The 12,117-nt window shown below is 39.6% G+C and overlaps 1 protein-coding gene across 1 annotated transcript in view; it reads left to right on the top strand.

Moving 5' to 3' along the window:
• The window catches only part of LOC121959933 (matrix metalloproteinase-17), a 97,034-nt gene that overhangs the window by 2,860 nt on the left and 82,057 nt on the right, over nucleotides 1-12,117 (top strand). The window lies entirely within an intron of this gene.

A 12,117-nucleotide genomic window follows, 5' to 3' on the forward strand; every position in this document is an offset into this window, starting at 1 on the left:
ATTATTTTGTGTATCTGTCAGGTTAGTTCTATTTTCTGACTTTCTCTGAGTCACACACACATACAGTCTCTTCCACTCTGATATAATTAGTACAACAACAAAGCGGAGTGGTTATAAATTTAGGATTGTCATTGAAGCTGGAGTAGGCAGTTTTAATTTGGCATCGCTGGACTAAAATTCCATAATAAACTTTCAGCATATTGTAATCAAGTGGTCTGAAAGAACACTAGACTTCTGCACCTCCCTGTGGCACCTGTTTTCAGGTTTTGTCATTTCATAGAGAGGAAGCTCCTATTGGCTGCTCTACAAATGCAGATATGTGTGCACATCACTTCAGTGAGAAAGTTCCTATTCCAAAATCGGCAACAACAGCCCACACTGCAAATTAACACAAAAGAAGGAAGATGAATTTATCAAGAGGAGAGTCTGGCATTAAATAGCAATGAAACACATGTCAACTTCAGTGATGCATTTCTGAGATTAGACAAATTTTTGCTAATATTTGAGCCCTCTGTTTACAAGAGCCAAAGTTTGCTGCTGCAGCTTTAAGTTCACATTTAAGTTGCTAATGTTAACTAAAGCCTCATCACAGTGTGTCTTCCGCTTGACTCTCCACTGCTACAAACCACATTGTTGGCAGGAGAGTGGACAACAACTCCAGACATGGACCTCTAATCTGAGGCCGCAGCAACCTAAGTTCAGCTAGTGAAAACTCCAGCTCCAGCTTGTTGCCGGATCAACAAACGTTCAGTTACTGCCATTACACAGGTTAGACCCAGTGCTGCTGGCCACCAGCCTGCTGTAACACCTGGTACCAGGGGGGTTGGTGCTGTCCAAATTCATGTTGCTACAGCCACTGACTGAAGCTCTGAAGCTGCTCCTCTCTCCTCCCAGGGAAGCAGCCCAAAGCAGTGGGGAGTGAGGCGGAGGGACCCTGAGGTGGCTAGTTAACTAATTCTTGTCTCGTTTGTGGTCTGACAAACAGAGAGAGGGAGAGAGAGAGGAGGGGCTGAGCGAGTGCCATGCGTGCAGCTCTGCAGTGAAATAAGATTAAATAAATCAATGTATGGGACACACTGGGATACTGTGTAAAGTGTATATGGCCGTGGTCGTCTGGGGGGAGGGGCTTGGGACAGAGAGGGAGAACTGCTGGAGGAGGTTGTATATTCATGTTCTCCTGTTTTTCTTTCTTTTTTTTTATCTTTTCCAAATTGCTGTCTATTCCAGCTTTAAGTCTTCAAGTGAAAGTTCAGAAATGTGTCTCTCTGTGGTTAGTTGAACCTGTGATTGACAATTCATAGACGGTTAATCATTCTGTACCTTTATATGCACAAAAATAGTCCAGTTTCTGCCCTTATTCGAAAAATAGACAGTTATAGACAATAGTTGTTTACACAGCTAATGACAATGAATATTCCACAAACACTTCCGTTAACATGTAGTCGTGCATACTTAGATTAACTTGCCCTTGCATGTTGTTTATCTTGTCAAAATATGGAAAAGTAGAACAGCTGGAGCTCATCTTAAATCTTTGCATCCAAACAGGATTTTTTATCAGTTTTCTCCTGGCAGCAGACTATGCAAACTCTGCCACGCTCTTTCATTCCTTTACTACCTTCTTAAAAAGGTCAGTGCTTAGATATTTGCATTTTCAATAATCTGTTGAAATCCAAGCCTTTTATAATGTTTAAAGCAGGTATATTTCCTCATAAATTAATGCTTGTCTGCAGGAAATTCTACACCAGCTTACATAATTTGTTGGAGATATGTATTTCGAATCGGCTGTATTTATATCCAAATATTGCTGTTAAAACCTGAAATATACCGGCATATTCCATGTCTTAATTGGAAAATGCTAAATTGGAAAGTGGGGTATTTACAAGGAATATGCTCTTTATGTGACCTATATCAATTTCAGCCTTGTCATATTTAGAATATTATGGGAATATTGGATTGCATGTAACCATAGCCAATATCAATGTCCTGATCAGCCAATTATTATTATTTTTAGTGATAAAGTTTTAAACTTTTTTGCACAAACTTTTTTTTTTTTCTTAATGGAAAAATGGTGAGAACTATGGCCCTACAGACACAGCGGTACCACCAGATGAAAAGCTGTGGTAACAGCAGCGATTTTCCTCCATTTACCATGGTGGACAAAATAATACTCAATGTGGAAGCTTTCCGACAATTCTAGAGGGAGCTGTATGATACACTCAGTCCAAAGTGGCACTGCAGCCTGCGTGAAGCATGTATTCTGAGGGCCATTACTCTTGTTGTGATGTCTGGGATGTCCTGTCATGTGCCAGTAAATGCAAAGCAACACTACCAGTACAGTGATGGATACAGGCCTGGAAATGCCATATATTCTGTGGACTTAGAAGCTTCTCTACGTAGAAGTCACACAGTTCATGCAATAAAAGTTACTATTTCCACAATGCAGAGCCTCTTTCCCCAGAGTATTTCTGCTGAAAAACTCTTTCAAACCATAAATTCTTACTTTTGCAGTCAAATTGTCAGGTAAAGTCTGAACATCACTTAAAATTTCAACAAAAAAACTATATCATGTGTTAAAAGCCCCCGTGCCAATGCATAGCAGTGATACCCAAACAAAAATCTATATTTTTTGCATCAAGCACTTACTTCCTTGTTTGCATGGCGGCTTTGAAGTGATTGTAGTTTCTTTCTTGTAGAAGAAGAGCAAGGTTAGAGACGGGATGATTTGTCCAGGTAGAAAAAGACATGCATTCTCCAGCACCACAGCATATTTCTCACTGTCCACACACTTTGAAAAATGGGAGCGTCTGAGAAGTTATTGCTGTACTCTTTAAGGTCCACCCTAAAAGGCGAAATGTAGGAACTTTTTGTGCCTGGAAACCATAAAGACATGAAAGTGCCTTTCAAGTTTATCGTTTTGAACCCAGCTTGGCCACTTCTTATGAGTAAGCAGGTGGAACGATCTTTGTACTGTGTCTGCAGGTCCAGGACAGGTCTTCATATTTTCATTTTTTGTCCAAGAAGATAGAATACAGACTTTCTTATGTCCTCAAGAGAAGGAGGAATATGATGTCTTTGTAGAAGTTGCAGGGGAAAGGTGTCCACCTGCCTGCTGTTTAGAGGCCACATGTGACTCGCTCACTCTGGAGATCAGGGGCAGAAGAGAGCAAAAGTTTATAGTCATAACTATTAGGGATGTAAAATCACCAGTTTCAATGCAATACAAGATAATATTGATTCTTTGGACAATGGTACTTGCTGTTATCATAAAGTCCACCACTGCACAGTTTCGATTTGACTCAGTTCAGGGGCCTGTGATCGATATGAGACAATGTCATATGCCCATTTAATGCCATTGGTAAAAAAAAAAGCTCTTTTCTTTTTTGCTTTTGGCCATGAAAGCAAAATACAACACATTAGTAATTTAAGTAATTGTAACCAGTTAAGTGCAGTAAAGTTTACTTTAAATTGATGCCACTAACACACATAAAACACAGTTTAACAACAATATTTAACAAAAGATAAAACTGGGCTCAGTTATAACTATCAAGGTTCAGTTGTCTATTGCTTTTCACCATTATTAGCTCAAACATTTTCACATTGCTTAAATTAGCAGGCTTTATCTCCACTCATTGCTTTAAAAATAACCTGTTTTATTTACACTTTTTCCTACTCGCCTTTGGTGTAGGTCACTGCATCTCTCTGCAGAATAGCATGGTTAAATATCAGCCCGCATGGATGTTTTTTCAGCCTAACATTGTTGAAACAGAGCAGTTAATGTTGCCACAGTGAGAGAAACAAGTTAGCGGAGTTAGATGCCCAGCTTCGTTTGCGCTGTTGGGTGAGCATTTTATATCTTGTTACAGCACTGTTTGCATATGGCACATGCTTTGCCTGTTGACCCATCTTCTCACCAAAATCCAAAATATTATGTCTCTGCTGATTTATCCTAAAAGTGATATCCGCATTGTCTTTTTCATAGCTGTTTGCCATTATCTGCAAGACACTAGCAGGCAGTGACACAAATCTGCAATTGGGCAATTCAAAATAAAGGCGTATCTCAAAGATGATATGGACTGATATTTTCACTTTGCTTCACTGATGTTGAATCATTGATCACTGACTTAATACATCTATCTGGATCAATGAATTGTTACACCTCAAGTAAGTGATCACACTCTTTGCTAAAAAGCTTTGTTTGAGGGGAAAGCATGTAGACGTAGACTCGCAATTAGTGAGAGATAAAGCGTTGTCCTGCTTTGTTCGTTGTAAAAACAGAGATTCTTATGTTTGATCACGATAGCAAAGACAATTTATCGAGACAATATAGTCGAACTACAGCTGCTAATTCATCATGAAAGACAGAGAGAAAGTATCAGTGTCTACAGCTCGGATGATGATTACTTGGCCCGTGAGTGATTTCTTGTCACTGGGGTGCAGTGGGGAGCCAGAGGACACACAGAGAGCATCATTCTGCACCACTGGAAGAGCTATAAAGTACAGATATGATCACATGATTGTTCACATCACTCTTTCTCCGCAATGGATATATGCATGTGTATGTGTGTGGGGATGTTTGTCAGTGATTTTGTGTGTGTGTGTGTGTGTGTGTGTGTGTGTGTGTGTGTGTGTGTGTGTGTGTGTGTGTGCGTTTAGAACTGCTGTTCACTCAGGACTTGAAACACCAAAACAACCTCAAAACAATCCTCTGATCTCTATCTTTGCTCCTATCCAGTCCCATTACACTTCATTTCAGTGATGCTCCATCACTTGACATTTAGTTAAGATTGTGAATCTTGTGTGTCTGTTTTCATAACAACCACACACTGAGTCCTTAAGTAACTGAGCTGCGCACTCAAGCACAGATCAGAGGTATTCATTGTGTAGCTTTGCTGCTATCCAGGTTGATATATCACCACGTAGCACCGATTTGCAATTTCAGCACTTGAGGGAACTGAGTCATAACAACTAAAATGTAATATGCTCTATGTTTTCTGCTCATCGTATAATGTTCCTCGCGAGGAATATTTTCTCCACTGAAACTGAGCCGCCACGCTTCCCAAAGGAACTATTCACCTGAACACTGAGGGCTTCCCTTTTGATAAGCGAGAGTGAGCTGAACAGATTAGCAGCTGATAAATTGCCTAAATTACTGTACATCCAGCCACCTGTGGAATTTTATTCATCAGAAAAGCACGACCAATGATCCAAAAACCTAAAGACTGTGCAAGTGTGTGTGTGCGCGCCTGGAAGGGCAACCACACCCCACCAGTCCATTTCTCACTCTCATTTTGCAGTTTAATTTCTTCGATGAGAACACCATCTGGCATCAATTCCTCTGGAGCATTAGGCTCCTGTTCCCACATCTCCACCACTCACTCCCCCTCCCACTTAGTGAGCAAAATAATGGATTCATAGAAAATTTTAAGAAAGGAAAAAAAAAAACAAATTATTTTCAATAATACGTGGGAAAATTAGGTTTAAAAAGCTGTGTAACAGAACTGTTATAATGATACTAATGTGTCACCACCAGGGTCCTTTTTTTGTGATTATTCCAACCCCAAATTCCTCAATTCTAAGTACCTTTTCTGATAAAGTTCTGATGCAATTTATAATCCTTTTTGGTTTATTTTGCATGCTTAAAAATTGCAAGGTTGCTGAAAAGACAATGTAGATATGACTCACTAATACCCAAAATATGTTCAGTAATTGGGTCATTGGTATTCTTAAGAGAACCACAACAATGACTCAGAGCATTCAGCACCAAAATAAAATCCTAGCATCAAACATGGAACAATATCCATTCACTCGTTACTGTTTGAATCCCGACCCTTCAAGTACCATTAATCCTCCATCCTCCGCACAACAATGGTGCAGGAATTTTTTAGTGTGGAACGCAAGATGGAGAATGTTAATTTTAATAATTCATTTTTTTGTTCTGAAGGGTATAATAGGGAAATCATTTCATTTCCAAGTCCCATTTCTCTGGTCACCAACAGTACCACTACCCTCATTAGTACCGTGTTTGCCTGAATTTGTGTACTTTTCTGCAGCATTATATCCAGTCCCTTCACTCTCCCACTCTCTTCCTTCCATTTTACTCCTGCACTTCAGTGTAGGAGGTTTTCTTTCTACCAGCACATCATGGTTCTTCTGATTACACCCAGGGGCCTTGGGATAGAGGAGACTCGAAATGAGAACAGGATGCAGTGACAGTCAAGGGATAGTAAGGACCAAAGAAGCAGAAGTCTGTAATAAGACATTTCTGCTGTGTAATATGAAATGATTGGTCCTTGATTCATCAGTCACTAAGCCTAATGACCAACATGATTCACACCTTTGTGTATCATTTAGTCCCTGCGGGATTATGAAGGCTTTTTTTTTGGGATTGTTGCAACCTAAAAGAAACCTAATTTCATGGCAGCTTTTCTAAAAAAAATTGCAATTTTTTTTTTTTTTTTTTTTTTTTCAATGGAATCAGGGAGCAATTAAAGAGCACAACATAGGTGTGATTATAGTCTGTATGATTTATTAAAAATCAAAAGCCACTTCTAGGGGTGCCCAGTATCTTACCTGGTTATGTCACCCCCCCCCCGTTAAAAAAAAAGAGAGAAAAAAAGAAAGCCAGTTCTTCTGCTGCCACATTTTGGTTTTCTATTTTCAGAGCCGGACCATTGCTAGGAGCAAGATATATACTGATCAGTGATGACATATGCAGGAGTGTTAAACCCTACCAGAAAACTCCCCTAGATGCTGGTTTAAATCTGTTATTACACTCTCAGCCTGGATCATTAGGACACTTTTAGCACCGCTGTCCCACTTCCATCACGCTGTGCGACCTTACTGTCTGCAGAAAAGCATCGTGGGTATCAAAATCAGGGCAAGGAGATTATTTCAGGAACAATGTCATATGGGAGAGCACTTTAACATTGGAAAGAGTATATTTCTCCATAAAGACTGACGGAAAGTAAATGTTCAGCTTGTAACATGTAGCGTATTCTCAGCTCCTGAGGAAGAGAGAAGCCAGTCCTTCAACCTGCGCCTCTCCTGCAATCTGTCACCTCAGCCTTGTTAAGCGTAAAAGTTCTCCAGAGACATGCAGGTTCCTGAGAAGACTGTCAGCATTACTGAGGAGTTTATGATTTCCTCAGAAACCAATTCAACAAGGGTCTCCAGAGCCCTGACACCTCATTGGCTGCCACCGTAGCATGGCGGGTTGGGACTGATGCGTGGCAGCTGCAAGACTCCTGTGTGTCGCTCTCAGACAATGACAGCACATCGATTCCCAGATAAAGTTTGACAGCTTGAATTCAGGTCTTGATTTACCCTAGGCAATCCTAATGCCGACTCATCAGGAGAATAAACTGGGATTGTACAATACAACTTTTGGCCACATGCTCTTAAATTTTAGAATGAAGTATAGCAGTTTACAGGCCTGAAGAAACATCAGCAGTCATAAGGGAAAGGTTATATTTTGGGAAAATAACAGAAGCCAAATGTATAAAAGACGTTTTATTTACGTTGTTTCATAATTTCCCTGTTTTATTTGCTTTTAAGTTGAATTTTTTTTTTCTTTTTTAAAATCTTTTTAAAGCATTTAACGCTATTTTGATCCCCCAGAAACAAAATTATTTCGAAATTTGATAATGCTGAATGCTGAAGATGCAGTGCAGCCATAGTTTGCAGTTGCATGTGTGATGGATTAATAAATTAATGATACTATGGGCTCTGTTTTAACTAAACAAGCACAGAAATAACCAGTGCAAAGGTGGTAGGTCTTTGGGCACATGAACTGTGTGGGCGCCTCCAAGCACAGCAGCAAAAAAATGCAGAAAGGCTATGGAAATGAATATTACAAAAAAAATAGTTTGTGGGTGATGAATCTAATTTTATCTCACATCTTAAAGGGTCACATTGTATCATACTGAAAGAAATATTTCACTGCTGGATAATCTCTTCATAAAACTGTCTATGCAGTAGAAAGTGCCAATACTTTATTATTTGGTGCTACATGACCAAAGAAAACGGAAGAAAAAATGGCCATGGCATTCACTTTTGCTCAAGGGTTAGAACATATACAACTACCAGAATGCACTGTGCTGCACTGGACTCGTAATTGTTCCTTCTGGTGGGTGACAGTGCAAGCTTGACTGTTTTTCCACAGAAAAAAATGTCAACCGTTTGATATCAATATTTTCAGCCTCTGGTTTTACAATACAAGAAACAGTATGGCGACCAATTCTTGTTCAATAATTCTTGTATTACAACCAAACTTTGCACTAAAATAGATGTCTAGAGAAATTTAGGACGTGAAAAGGAAATATAGTAACAGAATCTTGGATAACATTTGATCAGCACTGCTGAGTTTGTCATTTGGTTTTAGAGAGACGGGTGGGTCTTTCTCTTGATCCACTTCTATTAGAGCCCTGCCGATACTGGATTTTTGGGGCCTATGCCGATACCAAACTTGGGTAGTAAAAAAATCCAGACATTGATATATTCACCAATCTTATTTATATATATGTATGCAATTATGGGATGCAACTAGCCCTCAGATATGGTTTTCATATACTTTAGACAAAGATATGTAATGGAGGCAGGATATTTCAGAGTTTAAAAATAAATGTCATTGTCAAAAATGACATCAGTGCATTCAAAAAATAAATTGAATTAGGAATTTAAGAATTATCAATTACTTTAAGTAGCGTTTTTCCGCATTATGTTCAGTTAAAAATGTATTTTTCATTTTGGACAACACATAAGCTGATACTTATATCTGTGATGGGGCAATATCAGCTGTTAAAATCAGCTGACTAGTATGTCAGACTCTAACTTCTATACTCTTTGCGTCCATGGTTGCGGGCATACAAAAATGAGGAAGTACTATCTGTAGTTCAAGCAACAGGTCCAGGGAAAACCGCTGGATGATACAAAACTCCTAATCCAGCAGATCTGAGCTGAGAGGGGTGCAGAAATCTGGGTGCTGGAAAGATGGAGGGAAGTTTCCCATGTACACATAATACCCACATCGTTATGATACAAATCTGGTTGGAAATTGGTAAAGTATCCACTTATTGTGACGCAGCAGCGTTTATTTAAAAAGTAAAGATTAAAACGCCACTTTTCGAAAAAAAAAGGCGCCAAGATTTGATCCAAACTGGATAAATTCTGTGCATCACTTTTTTTTTCTTAAACAGGCAGAATACAGACTTGTGAGAGACTGTGATTTAATCAAAGTAAATGGTCGTGCATAATGGCACTGCAGCGCAATCGGAGGCTGCAGATTTATTACATATATCTGTCCTGCTGACTTCAGATGGCTGCGGGGATTTAATGAACTGAGGAAGGAGAAGGTTGTCAAACAGTATACAGCAGCTGTGGAGAACACATATTGCACAGTCTTTTTTTTTTATATTTAAACAATGCATCTTATTTAAGATTATTAAATTAAAATAGTAAAATTCAATTCTAAGCATTAAGTAATTGTTTCTGTGCATTCACTGCATGTATATAGTTTGCTATTGTTGACAAAATCACCAAATTAACACCAGTAACTGCTGTCTAATCTCAGTGCAGCGTCTAAGACCCAATTTCTACAGAAATAATTTTGTACTGCCTCATTTGAATCAACCACCCACCTCTTTGTGCATCTTCTCCCCCCTGTGCACTGTGCGCACTGCTACAGGCAACAAAAATACCAAAGAGACAGAAAAAGCCAATTTTAAGGTCAGGACAAGGGCCGCAATGGAAATGGGACCCTATGGGTGTTACAACTAGCCACAGTCATAGGGGTTGCTGCTTGGTTGCTGATTGAGAATTTAGACCTAGTGCGCACATACATGCAGGGCTCTACAGCCTAAAAATTGATATGTGCAAACTGGAAAAATAATTTAGAACATTTAGAAGCACAGTGTGCAAATAAAATAAATATCTTTTTTTTTTTAAACTAGAGAGATTTTAATGTGAAATGACAGATACAGGAGGTGTCAACATGAATGTCAGCAATATATATATATATACATATATATTCGAACAGTGCACAGTGATTGTGTGTGGACAGGATTGTTTATAGAATGAAGAATGAAAAACCCTGTTGTTGAAAATACCTGTTTAACTTTGGACGTGGCCTCGCTCAAAGCAAATCTGTGTGCTTCATTGGAGACCAGAGGAGCAAATAGAGGTATTTATATGCAAACAGTTGATTGTGGGTGTGTACATCCATCTATGGCTATCTGCGAGAGTGGAAATTAGGCAGATTGAGTGAGATTTATGAAACAGAACCATGCATATATGTATGACTTAGAGATCTGACAACAATAATGTGTTTGCATATTTCTGCTTTGGTTTGCACATAGAGTTAAAATCCTGTGTACACAGTTTTGTTACTAGCAAATGTCAGAGTAGGTGAGTTTACAGAAGTAATGGACCAAACTATGCAAGCAGCTGAGTAGGAATAATGGTTTTCCTTAGCTGCTTATGATTCTCTCTCCCTTTGGTTCTTTCTGGTTTCATGACTTACTGTATCTGTTGGTTAGAAGCGAGCTGGCTCACTCTCCCCATGTAAAAACCCCAAATCAACTCCATGTGCCGGTCCATTTTTAACCGAGGCATCCCGCCCCCTTCTAGTCATATACTCGATCAAGGTTTTTGGTTGCCAAAGCTATCCGAAGGACTGACCAGATCTTGTAATTATGGTTGTTTCTGGAGTTGTGTTGCTTGCATGTTCAAGTTAAAATAATCCGGACTCCCGCCAACCGAACTGGAAGAAACCCTGAAGCCACCACAGAGCTCCTCTGAAGTCTCAAACTGGCAGAATTGCAGTAAATACAGCATGTATGTGTTTCGGTATGCATGTGAGGATAAAGAAAAAGGCTGTTGCTTGTCTGGAGCAAGATGCATACCGGTTTTCATCGCTGACATTGGCACAGGAGTGATTGGGAATGCTGGCTTTTAGTTTATTTCATATCAAAGTGAAGGACGGCTTGTGCAAAAAAGTGGGGGGAAAGGAAAAGATAAACACTTTCTGAGGGAGTGCTTGATGTGTGCTTTGGAATTAAAATTTCAGTACTGTATGCTCTCAAAATGATGGCACATTTGTATATCTGAGCGAAATGAAGAAAGAGGGAGAAAGAAAGACAGACAGAGAGATAAATTGCATAACTGGGAGGGGTTGGTTGTTTGGCCAATGTCTGTGAGTAATGTGTTTATTAGAATTATGATAAAAGCTCGCCTGCAATAAGCATTAAGGCATAAAAATCAGGGTTTGCCACAGAGAGCACAACCACTTTGTCCCACCGCACAATACGCAGCCCCATTAATTTGGAGAGTGACTGTTACATTCAAGATTGTATCTTGAGGTGGCCATTAACTCAGCAATTATTCATTGGCTAATTAGGTATTCGCAGTGTTTTTTTCTCGCCCCAGCCTATGGGAGACAAACAAAAAGAGTTATTTCTCAGTGTGCCTCTCCCTAAGTGACAATTAAATTAATTACACATCCTCCACAAAAGAACAAGTTACTTAGTGATCAGATTGTTTTCCCAAGTACTGTAAACATACATGAAAGAAGTAGAAGTGGCATCAGGATCATGACTGAAAAACAGAGGCTTCCTGTAGAAGGTAATCAGAGCTAACACAATGGCATAATCAAAGTGTGGTAGATATACCTTAATCATTTATCAAGGAATTGATGTCACAATGCGCTCCATCTCAATTGGCATGCAGACTGTAGAAATGTCCAACAGAGCTGTAACCCGTGAACTGAATGTTCATTTTACGACCTCAAGCCTCCAATGCTGTTTCTGTGAATTTGGCAGTACATCCAACCAGCTTCACAAGCACAGCAGCTCAGGACCAAACCAGCCTCCTTAATAGCTGATGCAACAGATGGTTTGCACGACTGCACAAACCACCAAAAACCATCTCACGAAAGCTCCTCTCCACGCTCATTGTCCTCAGCAGGGTCTTGACCTGACAGCGGTTTGTCATCACAACAGACTTGTGTGATTGTGATGCTGGTTGGATGAACTGCCAAATGCAAGGAAGCAACATTGGAGGCGTCTTATGGTAATGAAATGAACATTTAGTTCACGGGTAACAGCTCTCATTCTGTAGTAAGCA

Source organism: Plectropomus leopardus, chromosome 20 (genome assembly GCF_026936395.1).
Source record: "Plectropomus leopardus strain MGB_pleo_1.0 chromosome 20, ASM2693639v1, whole genome shotgun sequence".
Lineage (NCBI taxonomy): Eukaryota > Metazoa > Chordata > Actinopteri > Perciformes > Serranidae > Plectropomus > Plectropomus leopardus.